At 43.4% G+C, this 17,302-nt stretch overlaps 1 protein-coding gene across 2 annotated transcripts in view; it reads right to left on the bottom strand.

Annotated features, from left to right (window-relative positions):
- The window catches only part of JAK2 (Janus kinase 2), a 148,729-nt gene extending 131,865 nt beyond the window's left edge, over nt 1-16,864 (bottom strand). Inside the window, exon 1 of one of the 2 annotated variants that reach the window (XM_084628541.1) lies at nt 16,849-16,864. The gene's annotated coding sequence lies outside the window, so the exon portion shown is untranslated. Of the gene's footprint in view, nt 1-15,773; nt 15,910-16,848 lie in introns of those variants that run through there. The other variant, XM_084628540.1, reaches the window with a different exon arrangement.
- Nucleotides 16,865-17,302: the final 438 nt, after the last annotated feature.

Here is a 17,302-nt window from a genome sequence, read left to right as displayed (position 1 = left end):
GCAATTAAACCACCATATACTTCTGATTCACTAGGGGAAACAGACCTATTAAAATTTACTTTAATGCATTTTACTTAAATAGCGCCACACAGTTCTAAGAATCACCTTTATTCTAAAATGAAATTATATTTCAACACATTCAGTTTCTTGCTTTTACCCTTCAAAAAGATTAACAGTCGCTGCATTTGATGCACATATAATATAATCATATGTAATTACATAAGAGTCAATGCTTTGAAGCAAGCCACCTGGGCCTCAAAATACTACTACTGCAATTCCTACTGGTCCCTTAGAAACTGTAATCATGCAGCCCATCTAAAGGTACCATTTCTCGGTTCTATGCATCCTCTCCCTTATTCCTACAGCAGCAACCCTACTAATAGAACAGGGGTATTAATATGGCCTCATTAACCTTTTTCCTGATCAACTTCCAGTCGATTTAAGGTCCTAGTGGTCACCTGTTGCCCAGCCCATGTGGAGGCCCAACAACCTGTTGCCCAGCCCATGTGGAGGCCCATTTCCAAACAGGAATATCCACCCCCATCCCCAAAGACATACTAAAAAGGCGAAGAGGGGGAGCCCATGAGCTGCTCAGGGCCCAAGCTGCTCGGGGCCTTAGTCTGCTTATGCCTAGCACCAGCTCTGCCAGCAACAATGGGAGGATCTCCAGAGATGACCTGTCCACCCCTTGGAGCTCCTCTAAGGAGAAACAGAAGCAGCTGTTTGGCCTTCACACCCCAGCCAGACACCTGAGACTCACTGGAATCAAAGTTGAACTCTTATCACATTCTCCTTTTGTTGATTGTCCCTGCCTCTTCCCAACTCCCTCTGTTTCAGGCCCACACTCTCTCCTCAGCTACCACGCTCCTTTGAACCCCAGCCTTCAGAGCATCCCCTCCACCTCCCACCCACACACCTTCTTTGTCATTCCACTCTTCCATTTCCCCCTTCCTTCCTCCTCCTTTCCAACTGAACTTCTCCCTACGCTTTGGGTCCACAAGCTCACCCTTACCACCATTCCTTGTCCCCACCCCAGCCTAATAATGTCCTCTCCCATAAACAAATGGACCTTAAATAAATACATACTGTACATGAATGAATAAAACTAACACAACACATGGCCATCATTACCCCCATGCGTTTGCTTGTATGCTGTATCCATTTCTGCAGCCTCGGTCTGCTCTTTGTCTTTATAGATCATAAAAAGCTCTAGTTGGCATGATTCTTCGGCACATTTGTTACCAGAAAAGGGGCTCAACCTTATGAAACAGCAACATAAAATGCAAGCTTTCTGATGCACAACCCACAGACAACCAAGACTGTTGCTCCTTCCCACATCTGGCTAATACCCCTCTTCCCCAAAGAAAGTGTGAAAGGTCAGAGCAGCAGATCTGAAAACCCTGTTCTTCAGGGGACTACACTGAAACTTGGGCAGCAGCTGGGGCATCTAAGAAAAAATACCAGTCCTCAACGGGGGCATGTGTTTGCCAGACGGAAAGTGATTGGGAGCAGGAGCAGAAGAAATTACAGTCAGAAGACCAATGCAAATGCAAAAGGAAGAAGAGTAGGGATCAGAAAGAAAGAGATGAGAGAGGAGAAAAAATGGAGGAAATGGGGAAGGGGACCAGAGTGGGAAAAAGATGGAAAGGCACAGAGATGAGAGGGAAGAAACAGGGGAGAACCTAATAAAGAGGGAACAGCACAACAGAATGAGAGGACGGTAACATCAAAGTATTATGGTGATAACAGAATGAAAGCAGGAGATGGAAGGATAGAGAAACAAGGAGAGGGAAACAGGAGAGAAAGCACCAAGACATCATGTTAGGGACAGTAAACTGTTTTATTTAGTCATAGGTGTGAGCTGTATACTGTAAAATCACTGGGGATGATAAATTTAATTTAGGTGAAACAATATGCAAATTAGGCATGACACTCAGGCTCCTGTCAAGCTGGCAGTGAAGTTGATGCTGGGGAGATGGTGGATCACTTCTGGAAGCCTTCATACATCATTGCCCATATCCAGGTGCTCTGATGTTATGGGTATTTGCATGAATAGCATAGCAAAGGAACTGCACGACGTTCAGCAAATTTTTTTCAAACAGACTCAAAGTCGCTTACACTATACCACATTACATCATGAATTTTCCCTGGCTACGCCTAGCCATGATCTGAAATTCAATCGTTTCCTCCTAAAGCCACAGTTTCTCTCTAATTAAATGGCCTGCCATTCCTGTAGTGTCTTTTAGAGTGATTTTTACAATAAATTATGCAGGTCACACTTGTGACTCAAAGAAACTGATTACTATCCTTAAAATAGTCCTTCGCTTTTTCTCTGAAGGTTACTGATGGTGAAGGGCTTCCATAATGGCCAGTAGTTCCCTTCATGAGCTTTCTTTGTTTGGACAGATGGCCAATCATTGTTTAACCCTCCCTCTTGAAACTCCACAGGTGTCACATATGTTGAGCCTGAGGGCATGGCTACACTGGAAACTTCAAAGCGCTGTCACGGGAACGCTCCCACAGCAGCGCTTTGAAGTGCGAGTGCGGCTGCACACAAGTGCTGGGAGAGAGGTCTCCCAGCGCTTCTGGTAATCCACCTCCACAAGGGGATTAGCGCCGAGCGCTGGGAGTGCGGCTCCCAGTGCTCGAAGCCTGTCAACACTAGCACTTTAAAGCACTCTGACTTGCTGAGCTCGGGGGTGATTTTTCATAAAATGTAAGTGTAGACCTTAGTCTTTGGCTACACTACAAACTTCAGTGTAGAAAATCCACACCCCTGAGTAATGCAGTTATACCGATCTAACTTCTGGTGTAGACAGCACCATGTTGACAGGAGGGCTTCTCCTGTCAACGTAGCTACTGCTTCTTGGGGAAGTGGAGTACCTACACTGACGGGAGAAGCTCCTGTCTGCATAAAACATTGACATTGTGTATACCCCTGTAACTAAATAACCCATCAAACAAGAAAGCAGCCTTGTGGTATGCAAATGAAGAACTTCAACAGAAAAGTGCTAATTTCAAAGCAAGTGGTCATTGCGTGTGATGATCAGAGGTCAAGGACTAGAAATGCATTCCTCTCTCTCTATCATCAAAGTAAGAGCCCACATGGGTAGTGACCCTGTCATCCAGTTTTCTGTGAAAAGAAGCTACAAGAATGGATTCAAGGAAAGATCCTTCATCTCTGGACTGTTTGGATTCTAACAGGGTGGAATAAACGAACGAGAAGACAGAGACCCCCAGAGTTATTCTGTGTAGCCCTGACAGACTGATCGGAAACTGGCAGGTTACTATATCTCTGCTACCATTTGGAATTATAGATTGTGACTCACCTGTACATATATTTTACCTGCTTTAACCTCTCAATAACTCTTATTTCCTTTTCTTACATAATAAACCTTTAGTTAGTTTACTATAGAACTGGCTGTCAACATTGTCTTCATTATAAGATCTAGGGTACCAACTGATCTGTGGTAAAGTGACTGGAAGCAACCTAAATATGGTGTGATTTTTTACGTAAGTGACATTTTATCACTAAGTCCAGTTTGTCTGGGTGGCAAGATAGCCTGGAGAGTCTAAGGGGACTGTCTGTCACTCCATGGTAAAACTGGTATAGTGATCCAGGAGTTCACATTTGTTACTGGCTTGGTGAATTCTAATCATAGAATACAACACCAGGTTACGGAGTCTGCCCTGTTTTCTGACAGTCTTCCCTGAGGCAGGCACTCACAGTTCTGAGTCACTCCAGACAGCCTAACACCTGACTCTCCAGGATGCCAGACGATTGCTCATAGCAACTGGCCCCCACCCAGTTTTTTTCTGCTGGCTTTATCTTCCTCCTCCATCCTCTGTTTCTTGCCATTTTCTTCTTCTGTCTACATCCCCACTCTGTTCCGTACTGTACTGCCCAAACTTTTCCCACTTCGTATGCCTCTTTCCCCTGCCCTTCTCTTTCCAAATTCCTCTCTCTGCTTCTTTCTCCTACCACCCTTCAAGTCAGGGTTTTCCAAATGTTCTGATTTTTCTATTTGAAGTAAAAAGATGCAGTCTATGGAACAAACTTTTTAGAAGACAAATCTCTTACCTTTTGTATTCTTATCATTCAAAAGCAATTTGTTTGCTACTGTACATTTGTTCTGAGGGTTACTATGGTAATTATATTGTGTATTTGTAGAAGAACTAATGCTGCTCCACTACCTCCAAACTAAATTTTGCTTTTCTTGGCCATGACATTCAAAATGAAAGGGCAAGAGACGAAAAGAGAAACTAATGAGGTGATATCACACAGTTAAAGTCTGTATAATCCACAGCTGTTGTACACACCATTTAACACTTGAAATATGGCTGTAAGCATATTATGAGACTTTGTGGGGACTAGTGTAGTGATAGTATTTAGGTGATCTGCTCGCTAGATTTTGTGAAGACTTTGCAGATTTTCAGAACTACTAGAAGTACTGAAAATAGCCTCTAGCTTATTTTGCTCATACTCTGTTCAGTCTTTGAAAGACTACATATTTCACTAACTCAGACATGTATTAAAGGCCACACAAGAGATGCTTGTGTATTGCTATTTTATAATACACTTATGTCCAGGTTTGTCCTTCCTCATAGAGAGACACTTTATTCAGCTAGATATACATTTACACTCTCATTAAAATAAAAGCAATGAAACTATATAGCCACCAGTTGATTTACAGATTATGCAACTACATTATGTCTCTCATTATTACAAGTATAATTTTATATTAATAATATAATAAAAACTCCAGTACTGTATAATAACCAATTCAATCAACAGCACCAATAATGAGATACAATGAATAATCCAGAAAGGTTCCTCACTCATTACAAAGTTCTAAACATAAATAAAGGGGGAAAAAATCTAGGAAGGAACTTCTGGATTACAAAAACAAACAAGAAAGGAGAGATCACAAAAAATCCTGCTTGTTTTTCATTTAACTGCATGTAAAAGAACAACATCGTAGCTGCAGGTCTGATCTGTTTACATTTACTTCAAAAAGAAGACCTAGTCGGATACAAATTATTTAACACATGTACTATGGTAAGGGTTAGAGTCATCAGCCAGGCTGGGGACCCACAGTGCTAGGCACTGTACACACTCAGTCCATGCCTCATGGATCTAGAAGTGTGGATAATTTTCTTGATCACCAACTGTCTGTATTGATGTGACAAAACAGGGGTTCTCACATGTTTTCACAGCATGGACCACCTCCTTCCCTAACCTCTTAGGATTGCTCAGATTTGCAGTTGCACATTACCCCTCTGGCAACTAGTGTAACTGCTTGCATTCAAACGTGTACATGTACAGTTAATGTTAATAAATGCAGTGACTGTCACTGGTTTTGCTTTTCTCTTCCCCCTCCTATTTCCTGGCTCCTGCCCCGCACACCTCTTCTATTCCTCCATTCTCAAAACATTTTACACCCTATCTGCTGCCTCCTTCAACTCAAAAAATCCATTTTCCCCCTAGATCAACTAGCAGCCACCTCTCTCAATCAAGTTCCCTTCTTGGCAACATCAATTCTTCTTATCCCCCAAACCTCAAAATGAATTCTAGCCTCCCCTCATAATCAACATCCCCCATAACAACAGACATTTTCCTCCACTGAAATTCAATTCCGCTTACCTCCCACACAATTACAATCAGTTATTTCACAATCCACAAACAAATCCAAACTAAGTTTCCTCTCTACGGCCAATAGCCATACCCCCCACTACGCACCCTCCATCCTGAAAATCAGTTCTCCTTCATCCATATATTTAAAGTGTGGTTAGCATAGCTTTTAATTATAATGCCACTTGGCAAATTCAGGAAGTTCCTGGGCAGTGCTTTATTTACTCTGCTGTTGTTACCTTTTTCTCTCTATTTTCCCCTCAATGCCCTCACTTCCTGGCTGCAGATTTCTGCCTCTCAAGAAATAGATGCTGAGCTGACAACCCTCAGAGGCTGATCTGGAGCCTACCATCCTCTCTTTCAGGGGTAGATCTAGCCCCTGGTAAGGGGAGGAAGGTAGTCCTGGGAGCTGCTTGGGTCTGGGAGTGGCTAGGGGAGGTGGAGGAGTTGGGGACTACTGCTGCAGCTGGTTGCCCCCCTATTTAATGGGAAGGATTGATGGGGAGGCTCTGGTAAATCCACTGGGGCATGACAGGAGCTCAGCAGCACTGTGGAAAGGTAATCAGCCACTGGAGAAGTGGTGGGGATACAGGAGCCAATGAGACAGCTGCTGGGAGGATGGGAACAAGAAGTGGGCCTTCAAATAAACTGTCTCCACTCCTATTCTCTGCCTCCCGATAAGCCCACCCCTGAGTCACTTCTCTTCCACAGTCCTTCTGAGCCCCTGCTCCTTGCTGCTGCACTGAGCTGCTCCTCCATCTGGTGCTTCCCATCCTGGCTCCAGTGATCCACGAGGTGCGGGCAGAAAGGAGCTGGTGGGGGAGACAAATTATTTTACGGAGCAACAGACCATAGTGCCAGCTCCAGCATAATGCCTTAAGGTGTCCTGCACATGGTTTGAGCTAACAAAGAATACGGCTGGTCCAGTTTGCTGTGCACCATTGGAAAGGGTTTGCAGACCACAATTTGGAAACTGCTTTTAAAAAACACTTGGATAATATGGCTCAAGCCTGCCAAAATACATAATATGAGCCAGACACTACCCTGGTTTAACAAGTGCAGGAGGGCAAAAAAAAACTTCAACTGATCTCAGGGCAAGGTTGATTGATTTAAATCTTTAAAGTGATTTAAATCACCAATGTTAATTGTAAATTTAAAACAGCAAGCAGGAAACCTTGATTTAAATCATAGATTGTTTGCATTTGTACTCTCTTGTTATTTCCCTAAATAAAAGTTGATTCGTATTGGCTGGTAACTATTAAAAATGGTTGATTTCCTAAATATAGCCTTTATATCAAATTGGGGTACTTCAGGAGCATATACTATAGCTCTACACATTTATTTAAACTTAATATTTATTCAGATTCTAAATTTTGTCTTTATGTTCGCAAATAGTGAAAGATGCATTTATTTACTTGATAATTAATTTTTCTAACTGCGATTTGAGTCAAGCTACATCTGGAAGAAAATCTGGAATTCAATTAAAAACGGATAAAACCAGCATTATAAAATTAGCTTTTATTAATTAAATAAAAACAACCTTAAATGTGCTGCATACACAGGAAAAAACAAATTTATCAAAACATGTTCTGCATTTAAAACTAACTGATTTATTAAACAAAGGAAGTATTGTCTATAGTTAGTGAATTGAACTGATTGTTTCTGATCACCGTGACCTTCCAGGTTTTAGAACTAGCAGTTCTCATGTTCTCACATCTCTTTTTATTCATCTATCTATTTTTATTCATAGATAGGAAGAGAAAAATAAGCTTGGCCTGCTTTTTCAACTTCCAATCAATCAGTTTTTAAACTTTGAATGAACTAGTCATTGAACTGGATGGACTAGCTGAATAAAATGAAATTAAGAAAATATTCTCTCTCAGGCTACTGCTGTTAAAAGCTGGTTTAGCACATTATCAAACTCTGGTTTCAGGTGCTTAGCCAGTGACTTTCACCAGTTCACTGGGTTGACTTTCTTTAAAACTGTGGTAGCAAAACATGTATTGCTGGAATTTTTTAATTTACTTTTAATAGATTGTAGTAAATTTAGACCTTAACACAAGTTGTCATAATTTCAAATAGTATTTGAACAGTTTTATTTTTAAAAAGAAAAACATTTAAAATGTAAAAATCAAATTTAATTATCCATTTTCATTCATCCTGTCTCAAGGGAACATGCTTCTCCTTTTCCCCTGGAGCACCACGGTCAGTGCAGAGGGGACACTAACCTGAGGTTAGCTACCAATGTTGCAGCATCTCTGACTGAACAAGCTTTAGACATGACCTTCTGAGGAGTATCCTCCAAAAGAAAAAACAACAACAAACATATGAAGACAATCTGTTGAAATTCTTTTGGACATACACTGATTTTTAATAAACTATAGTGTGCAATCTTTAGCAGAGCTATCAAATAATGCAAAGCTCTAGATTATTTTATTGTAAAGGCTCCGAGTAAGGAATTGCTTCTTTACCAATTGCAACATCCTTCTAATGGCAGCTGGAACTATCCTATATTAAGGAGCATGAATGGGATTTGGATGCTGATCTTATGCTGATGAATGTCATTATGCAGACAAGTAAATAGTACATTATTGACTTAAGTCCCTAAATATTATAGCTATTCAAACACTTTTCTATGTTATTCCAATATCTACTTTTCTCTATACTGAAGCTCATAGAATCTCTGTATACTTGCTTTATTTTTATTATAAAATAACCCAAATAAAATCAAAATTATTGTCTCATGTTTAAAAAAAAGTAAATGTTTTTGGATTCAATTGATAAATCCACAGACAGCAAGAAAAACAGACTGGCTAACAGACCAAGAGCTCTGCCAGTAATTTAGAAAGCTGATTTGGAGACGTACAGGCATCCCCCTGACCCTACCCCAACCCCAAAAAAGCCCAGCCTAGACTGATTCTGCTCTCACTTACACCAGTTTAACTCATTAACTTCAATGGAAATACTCCTGATTTATCACTTAAGCTGGATTTTCACTTCCTTGCACTGTGTTTATGCCAGTAACTGCAACTGCTCTACCAGTTGAAAACACGGCCCATTGTTTTTAAACAAATGTTCAACAAATCCACAGTTCAGTCTCCCCTTCATACGCATAATACCCTCATTAGCTTTAATGGGAGTTATGCATGCTCGTCCTCAAAGGGAAAATATACACTAAACAGTGAGTCAATCATGACAGCCCTTAGTTTACTGATTTTACAAGCCAAAGTGAAGGTTACCTTAAAAGCAAATTTCCTTGTATCCAATTTAAGACATTTAACGCATACATATCAATCAATCACACACAAAGAAAAGTCACATTTTATTCAATGCAGAGATCTGAAAATCTGTCTGGGAAGCAGAACCTTTCAGTATGAACAAACAAATGTGCCTTTTAAAGTAACAGTTTTCAGTAGCGTTGATTACCATTGCTAGTAGTAGGCATCTAATACCTGTAGCTAAGGAACGTGACCACATCTCCATTAAATACTTGGTTTAAATATTACATAGTATATTAAAGTCATTGATTGCTCAAAGAGCAAAAGAAAAAACACACTAGTTTGTATTGCCAGTGCCACAAAATGACTTCACAAGTGCCAGGGCCTGGTGTAAGATTAAAAATGACCGTTTTTCAAAGCTATTTTGAAAAAGACTTGACAGTTTATACATTTGAAAACTTGCATGGTGAGAAACACTTCTAAACAGAACACGCAGCAGTCTGCAAAAGAGGATACAAGTTGGGTTTATGCCCTTTTTTGCTTCTCTATGATATAAAAAGGCAATTTGAGAAATGTTTGGTTTATTTTTAGTTCAGTTTGTCATTCTCCCCCCCCCACTTAGATTTATAAGGAATATGAAGTTTTGCCTTCCTTGTTTTTCTCTGTGGACTAGAGAACTGGAGTAGGCATTTGGGGGAAATCTGATGGTAAAAGAGGAGATCATACCATATAGAGTGGCTGCTCCCTGTCTCTAATCCATCCATTCCCACCTCATGCACACACACAGATTAATGATGTCCCAGAGACACAGTGCTGTTAAGGGCAAGCATGCAAAAGGCCATGTTCCATGTCTCTTTATGAGCTTTTGGGGTTTTATAACCCTTCTTGTGCCCCGCTGCTCCATGATGCAGAATGGAAGGAGCTGGGGGCCCAATGTCCCTTGCAACCATTTTATGTTTTATCTAATAAACAGCCATAGTACAGTACTAATAAATTTCACAGGCACAGCACTAAACACTCAAGAGCATCACTAATTATTCATGTGAATTTTGGCAAATGTTCAGAATTCTCTAGATCTGAAAATTGCTGGCAGAAAAACAATTTTACTGGTGCTCTTTTCTACCAAAGTAATTTTACAGTATCTATTTTAAAAATCTTTGGTCACCAGCCACACCGTATATAATAGTACATGTCACTTTAATCTCGTTTTGCTAGATTTTCCTCCCTGGAGATCATCCTAAAAGTGAAGCTTACTCAAAAAGCTGGATCCTGAAGAGCCTTTGGTCTTTATATGATGGACAGAATCCTTTAGAAAATATACACTTATCTTTATGTTTCATTTGACTCTGTCACTCTGTCTCTCCCCAACCCAGTGATGAGCTGCCGGAAGCTGAAGAACCGGTTCCTTCAGTCGCTCCGGGCCTTCGGTGGCACGTCCTTCAGTCGCTCCAGGTCTTCAGCGGCACTGAAGGACGTGCCGCCGAAGACCCAGAGCGACTGAAGGACGTGCCGCCGAAGGACCGCAGGGTGAGTAGAGCTCAGGCAGGCTGGACAGGATGGTCCTGCAAGCCGCATGTGGCCCATGGGTTGGAGTCTGCCGAACCCCTTTAACAACCGGTTCTAAACCGGCTACAGAATTTAACAACCGGTTCGCACGAACTGGTGCGAACCAGCTCCAGCTCACCACTGCCCCAACCTCTATTTAATTCACCATAGAACTCTTCTCATTGAACACTCCAGTAGCTGTTTTCCAACTATCCATTTTAGAGTTCTCCTACATTACCAGTAAAATTTGACTGACTGGCTTATCTACTTTGGTTAAACTGAGATATCACTTTAGGCCCTGATAGTACAGTTGGATCCATGCAGGCAACCCCATGGCCTTCATAGAGTCCCACAGAATTCAGTGGACTGCCTGCCTGGATGCAGTTGCAGGACTGAGGCCTCAGAGAGTCAGCTGAGTGACACAGGTACAAGATTTAGTTTTTGTAACATCTAGCTTGATTAGACATTTAAAACAATTCCCTTTCATCTTTAAACATTCCCCTGCAATGCTGGAAACCAAAAGAGTGGCAGGGTAGTAATGCATAAGAAATACAAAGTGAAACTTATGGTAAACAAATTGAAAGTGACCAGTCTATTTCACTGACCCAAATTAATGCAGAACAAAAATTAAAAACATACTGCACACTATTTAAATCAGAATTTTTAAAGATTATCTTAGTTTCAATATTTAGCGTATCAAATTTAGAACAAGTAAAATGGTTTTAAGTTATTTTTATTTTGCCAGTGCCCCTTTAAAATAGAGACTGTGAATAAATTAAAAACCTACAAATGTTTCTAACTCAGATTTGTTCAGCCTGTTTCTGAACAATAACTGTACTACATAATAGTCATCTCTCAGACTGCTCTCTAACCCAAAATAATGTTCTTTATTTATCCTTTAAAGAAATCATAATCTGCTATGCTGACTTTTAGGGTAGTAAAGTCTACGGATATGATCATTCAAAAACTTATGCATATGAATAATTTTATTCATGTCCCATTGAGTTCAAAAGTATAAATATTTGCACAACTCAGTTCCAATGATCGGTGGATAGAACACTGGACTGGGACCCAGGAGACCTGGGTTCTATTCCTGGTTCTGCATTGGTCTGCTGGATAAGCTTGGGCAAGGCACTTCACCACTCTGTGCCTCAGTTTCCCTCATCTGTAAAATAAGGATAATGCTACTGACCTACTTGTAAAGCACTTTGAAATCTATTGAAGAAAGGCACTATATAAGAGCTAGATTATATTATTATTTCAATACAAGGAAAACTGGCTGAAACAATAATTAGAAATAGAATGATAAAACATTCAGATGGACACAATATGATATGGACAAACCAGCACATCACCTGTGAAAGGACATCTTGCCTCTAAAATCTACTACAATTCTTGAACAGTTCAACAAAATAGTGGATAAAGGAGAACTAGTTGAAATAATTTAATTGGATTTTCAAAAAGTCTTAACAAAATCTCACAACAGAGACTCTTAAGGTAACCGAGTAGTCATGGGAGTGAGAACCAAAGTACGGGCACAGATTAGAAACTGCAAACTTTATGCATGTGTGTAAATGTTTTCGGGATTGGGACCTAAATGACCAGTTTTCAGCACAGCAAAAGATTAACAGTGGGGTGGTCCAATGTCCTGTACTGGGTTGGTGTTGTTTAAGACACTTTTCAGCAGTCTGGGAAAAAGGGTGAACAGTGAACTGGCAAAAATTGCCGATGACAATCATTTAAGTTAAAGACTAGAAAAAAACATGGAACTTTAATAAAGCCAGGCAAATGAGCACCACAATGGTAGACTGTCATAACCATACAGCTAAGGGTAGCCTAGAATTCCTCCTTACCTGAAAGGGGTTAAGAAGCTCAAATAACCTGGTTGGCACCTGACCAAAAGGACCAATGGGGAAAGAAGATACTTTCAAATCTGGGGCGGGGGGGGCTTTGTTTGTGCTCTTTGTTTGTGTGTTCTCTTGGGAAGCAGAGAAGCACCAGGTCAGAAAACTCCTTCTCCTATAAACTATCCTAAAGTGAGTCTCAATGTTGCAAAAAGAGTAAGTAAATAAGGAAGGGCGCGTTAGATTACCTTTTGTTTTCAAGTTGTGAATTTTCCCTGTGCTAAGAGGGAGGTTTATCCCTGTCTTTTGTAACTTTGAAGTTTTGCCTAGAGGGGAATCCTCTGTGTTTTGCATCTGATTACTCTGTAAAGTTATCTTCCATCCTGATTTTACAGAGGTGCTTCTTTTACTTTTTTTTCTCCTTTATAATAAAGTTCTGTTTTTTTCGGAATCTGATTTCCCTATTTGGTTGGTATATTATTCTCAAGCCTCCCCAGGAAGGGGGTGTAGGACTTGGGGGGATATTTTGGGGAAAATAGGAATTCCAAGTGGTCCTTTTCCTGATTCTTTGTCTAAATCACTTGGTGGTGACAGCGTACCGTCCAAGCAGGGCCAGCTCTAGGCATCAGCAAAGCAAGCAGGTGCTTGGGGCGGCACACTTGCTGGGGCAGCATTCGGGCCATAGCTGTAGCTCTCGAAAGCTCATGCTCAAATAAATTTGTTAGTCTCTAAGGTGCCACAAGTCCTCCTTTTCTCTTTTTAGTCTTTAGTCTGTTCATCTGTTATACAATATTTCCCCTCATGCTCAGCATTGCATAACTAGACAAGTTCAATATGGAGGGTTGGGAAAAATCACCTCTCTTTTCAGCATCAGCCAGGTACTGACCATTGCAAGCAACAGGCTGTCAGACTTAACGAACGGACCAATGGTCTGGTCCTGCATGGTAACTTCCATTTGCCTTAATGATGAAGGACACAAGATGCTCTGTGGATTGTTATACCATCCAGCAAAATGTTGTTATTTTATACATATCTAATAAAATACACATATTAAAAATCCTCAGATGAAAATACTGAATGCACAGTAGTGTCTTTTTGTAAGTCTCAGTATTTTTATTTGCTTTAGTTTTGCTTTTAAAGTTTCCGAAGATACAAATACACTTTATGGAATAATCTGCAAATGCCATGCCCAAATATTCAAGAAAAATTAAATTATAGAAAGAACTAGAGAAGTTGTGTGTGAACCAATGAATCTAATGGGAAAAATACAAACATGATCCTGAACTGAAACTCAGCCAAATCCTGCTTGTCTTACTCAGATGAGTAGCCTCACTGGCCCTGATCCTGTGCTGAGAACCATGGGGTGGAACCCTGCACCCACAGAGTCCACTGAAATTAGTGCAGATATAACCATAAAAACATGAATTTTTCTTTTTAGTTACATGAATGTGTATTGTAAAAATCTCATATGCCCCCAGGCTAAGATATAAAGCTTAGAGACTTATAGAGAAACAGAACTGGATTCAGATTAACAGTCCTCACTGATACTGACAAATGAGTAAAGAAACATTACAGCTGCTACCACAACTAGCTTCCTTTACGTCATACTCTGTGGTTGTGCATAAGAGTTTTTTTCCACCTCGTTTGAAAGCAGCTATTCCACATAGCATATTTCAACTCCTACATTATTCTATCCACCACTCTCCTAACGACAGCAAGTAAGGAGAAGGAGAAGCAAGAGCAACAGCATTAGCCTCCTTTCATTTTCCCTTTTACTGCCCTACACAACAATCTAATGCATCTCTCAAGAATGTTAACTCATCTATTGCAACTTTGTGTAAGCTTCCTGCTGATTAAAATTTCCCCTCCCAAACACAACTTCCCTATATTGTCATTGGCATTTACAAAAAAATGAAAAAGCCCTGCAAACAGTTCAGCAATAAAATCCCTTCCCTCTCCTTCTCTGGGGAGAGCCACAAGCTATTGACTAGCATCATTATTCCTTCCTACTCTTACCAGTGAGGCTCTTTACTGTGTAATTGTCCATTACAGGGGTTTTAGAACCTTACTCCGAATCAACTGGTACCAGTCATCACCACAAACAGGATACACTATTTGTTCTGATCCATGATGGCAATGCTTGTATCCTACCTGGCCCTCACACCACCATCCCATTTATCCAAAGCAGGGAAGAAAAGACCTAAGTCAGACCACAGCAGCATCACACATATTGTAATTACCAGGCAGCTTGGGGCAGGAAAAGAAGCCAGTCAATGTCATCTGTCAGAATCTGTCCTCTTCCTCTCTCTATAGAGCTACCTCTCTCTCCCTACTTTTCCTAACATACAAGTATAAATATATTTTATAACACACGAAGGCCATACATGCATTAAATCTGATGGCTGAGAGTGGGAAGGGAGAAAGCTTGGCACAAGACGTCAGAAAACTTACCGATGGCTCAACAGCTAATCTGTTCAAAACCAATTATGAAACCAGCGTCGCCAACACAATTTTCTCAGACTCCAGTTATTCTTGAACGGTCCTCTCTCTGCTCAGCAGACCACAAAGAAAAGCCCACTGTTACAGCTAATAGTTTACTAATATCAGGGACAGGGCAATCCATTTCCCTTTACCAACAGACAGAGAGAAGAAGAGATTACTACTTAATCATTTTGGTTTGCCAATTAGAGACCTCAGTAATACAGGACTGCACATAAAAGGTACCTTCCTCTCCCCAAAACCCTTATCTCCTGAAAATAAGAATTATTAAGCCACATAAACCCATGTCTGAGGAAACTATATGGTTCCAAACTAAGCTATTTACCAAAAAAAAAAAAAAAAATCACATCAGCCAAATGAAGATTCAAATACCTCCACACAAGGAAGCCGCAACAAAATTATTTCCATTTAAAGTCCAATATTTATATTTTATTATCCTCCCTGAGGCGCAACAGGCAGAAAGAGGAAAACAAATCCTTACATTTGTCAGGCACTGATAAATCTCTCACACAAAGGTACATCAGGTAGTTGTTGGGCGTATTATTTATGCACAGGACAGAGATTCAAGCGAACTACATACACACCATCCGAAAAGAGGAGGAAAGGCCTTTCCTGCTTAGTAGAAACATTCCTCATCTCTCTCCCTCACTCTGCAGCTAAAGCCTAAACCAAACAATTGCAATTACAAAGGGGGATAAATTCCCCCCCCCCTTTTTTTTTTCCTTTTAGGATCTCTTTCCGGAAACATGTAAAAACCACACTCAGGCACCTCTACAGATTTTATGTATGCTACATCGTTACTACTCCTTTGGATGTTCAACACACACGAGCCTGTTTGGAGCGGGGCTTCTAGCTCGCTGCAAGAAGTTCGCTCTCTCGATGCACAACTGCGCCCACGCCCCCGCCGCCGCCGCCTCTCCTTCCCCCCGCTGCTCCCCGAGCTCCTTCCCGCGGGCCGTCGGACGGGCTGCACTGCGCCGGGGGGACAGAGACGAGAGCCGGGTGCCTGGGCGCGCCGCGCCGCTGGCTACTCACCCCGCGGCGCCTGGCTCCCTCCGCGCGAGCCGCAGCGGGAAGCGGCGCCCCCGGGGCTGGCCGGCCGGCCACGCTGCGCTGCGCTGCGGGACCCTGGCGCGGGCTCGGGGGCCAGCTCGCGGCGCTGGGCTCGACAGGCCTGTGCCCAGGGGCCCCGGCGAGTCACCGGCGCGTCATCACGTAGAGGCTGGGGAAGAAGCAGGCTCCGGCGGAGGGAGGAGCCAAGGACCGGGCTCTCCCCCCGCCCGCCGCCGCCACACACCCACAGCCGGGCGGGCGGGCCCCGCGGATCTCGCCGCGCAGCTCCCAGCAGGGAGCGGAGCCCGCGGCAGCGAGGCCAGAGGGCTCTGTGGGGCGCACCCCGCCCAGGAGAGGCGATGGGGACCCCAGGGAAGAAGCCTGGGTGGGAGAGGCGCTCCTGGAGCAAAGGGGAGCGGGCCCGGAGGCGCTGTGGGAGGCGGGGATGTGTCTCTGCCGGGGAAGGGTTTAGGGCCCGCAGACAGGGGCTCTGCGGCGGCCAACTTCCTAATTGCACAAAACCCACATCCCCCTGCCCCGCCCCTGCTCACTCCAGTCCCCCCTCCTTCCGTGGCCTGCTCCCCCCACCCTCACTTTTCCTGGATTGGGGTGTGGGAGGGGGTGAGGGCTCCAGGGTGGGGCCAGAAATGAGGGGTTCAGGGTGCAGGAGGCGCTCCATCCTGGGGCAGGGAATTGGGGTGCAGGAGTGGGCTCAGGGCTGGGAGGGGGGAAAAGTACAGACTGTGAGCTCTGGGGTAGGGCTGGGATGAGGGGTTTGGGATGCAGGAGGGGGAACTGGGTTGGGGCCAAGGGTTTCAGAGTGTGGGAGGGGGCTCAGGGCTGGGGCAGGGGATTAGGGTGCAGGAGGGGGTGCAGGCTCCAGGAGGAAGTTTGGGTGTGGGAGGGGAGGCAGGGGCTGCAGGCTCTGGGAGGGAGTTTGGATGCAGGAGGGGGTTCCGACCTGAGGCAGAGGTTTGGGGTGCAGGTGGGCGGTCTGGAAGGGGGTTGGGATGCAGGAGGGGGTTCAGGGTATGGACTCCAGCCAGACAGCACTTACCTCAGGCAGCTCCTGGTCGGCAGCACAGTGGGACTAAGGCAGGCTCCCTACTCCCACAAGAGGCCAGCATGTCCAGCCCCTGGGCTGAGGTGCACCCACACGGCTCTGCACAGTGTATACTGCCTGTGCCTCCAGGCCCCGCCCCCGCAGCTCCTATTGGCTGCAGTTCCTGGCCAATGAGAGCTGCGGAGCTGGCACTCGAGGCAGGGGCAGCCTGCGGAGCCTCCCTGGCCCCTGCGCCTAGGGGTCGCAGGGACACGCCAGGCACTTCCGGGAGCTGCGGGGAGGCAGGGAGCCTGCCTTAGCCCCGCCGCGTCACTGACCAGACGTTTAATGGCCCAGTCAGCAGTGCTGACCGGAGCCACCAAGGTCCTTTTTCTATCAAACCTATCTGCGGTTAGTGGTGTGATGGAGCCTCCAGGCAGAGCCCGAGCTGGGCACAGACTAAGTAATT

The sequence above is a fragment of the Lepidochelys olivacea genome (genome assembly GCF_965140295.1).
Source record: "Lepidochelys olivacea isolate rLepOli2 genome assembly, chromosome: 5".
NCBI classification, from domain to species: domain Eukaryota; kingdom Metazoa; phylum Chordata; order Testudines; family Cheloniidae; genus Lepidochelys; species Lepidochelys olivacea.
This window is presented reverse-complemented; position numbering and strand designations above follow the sequence as displayed.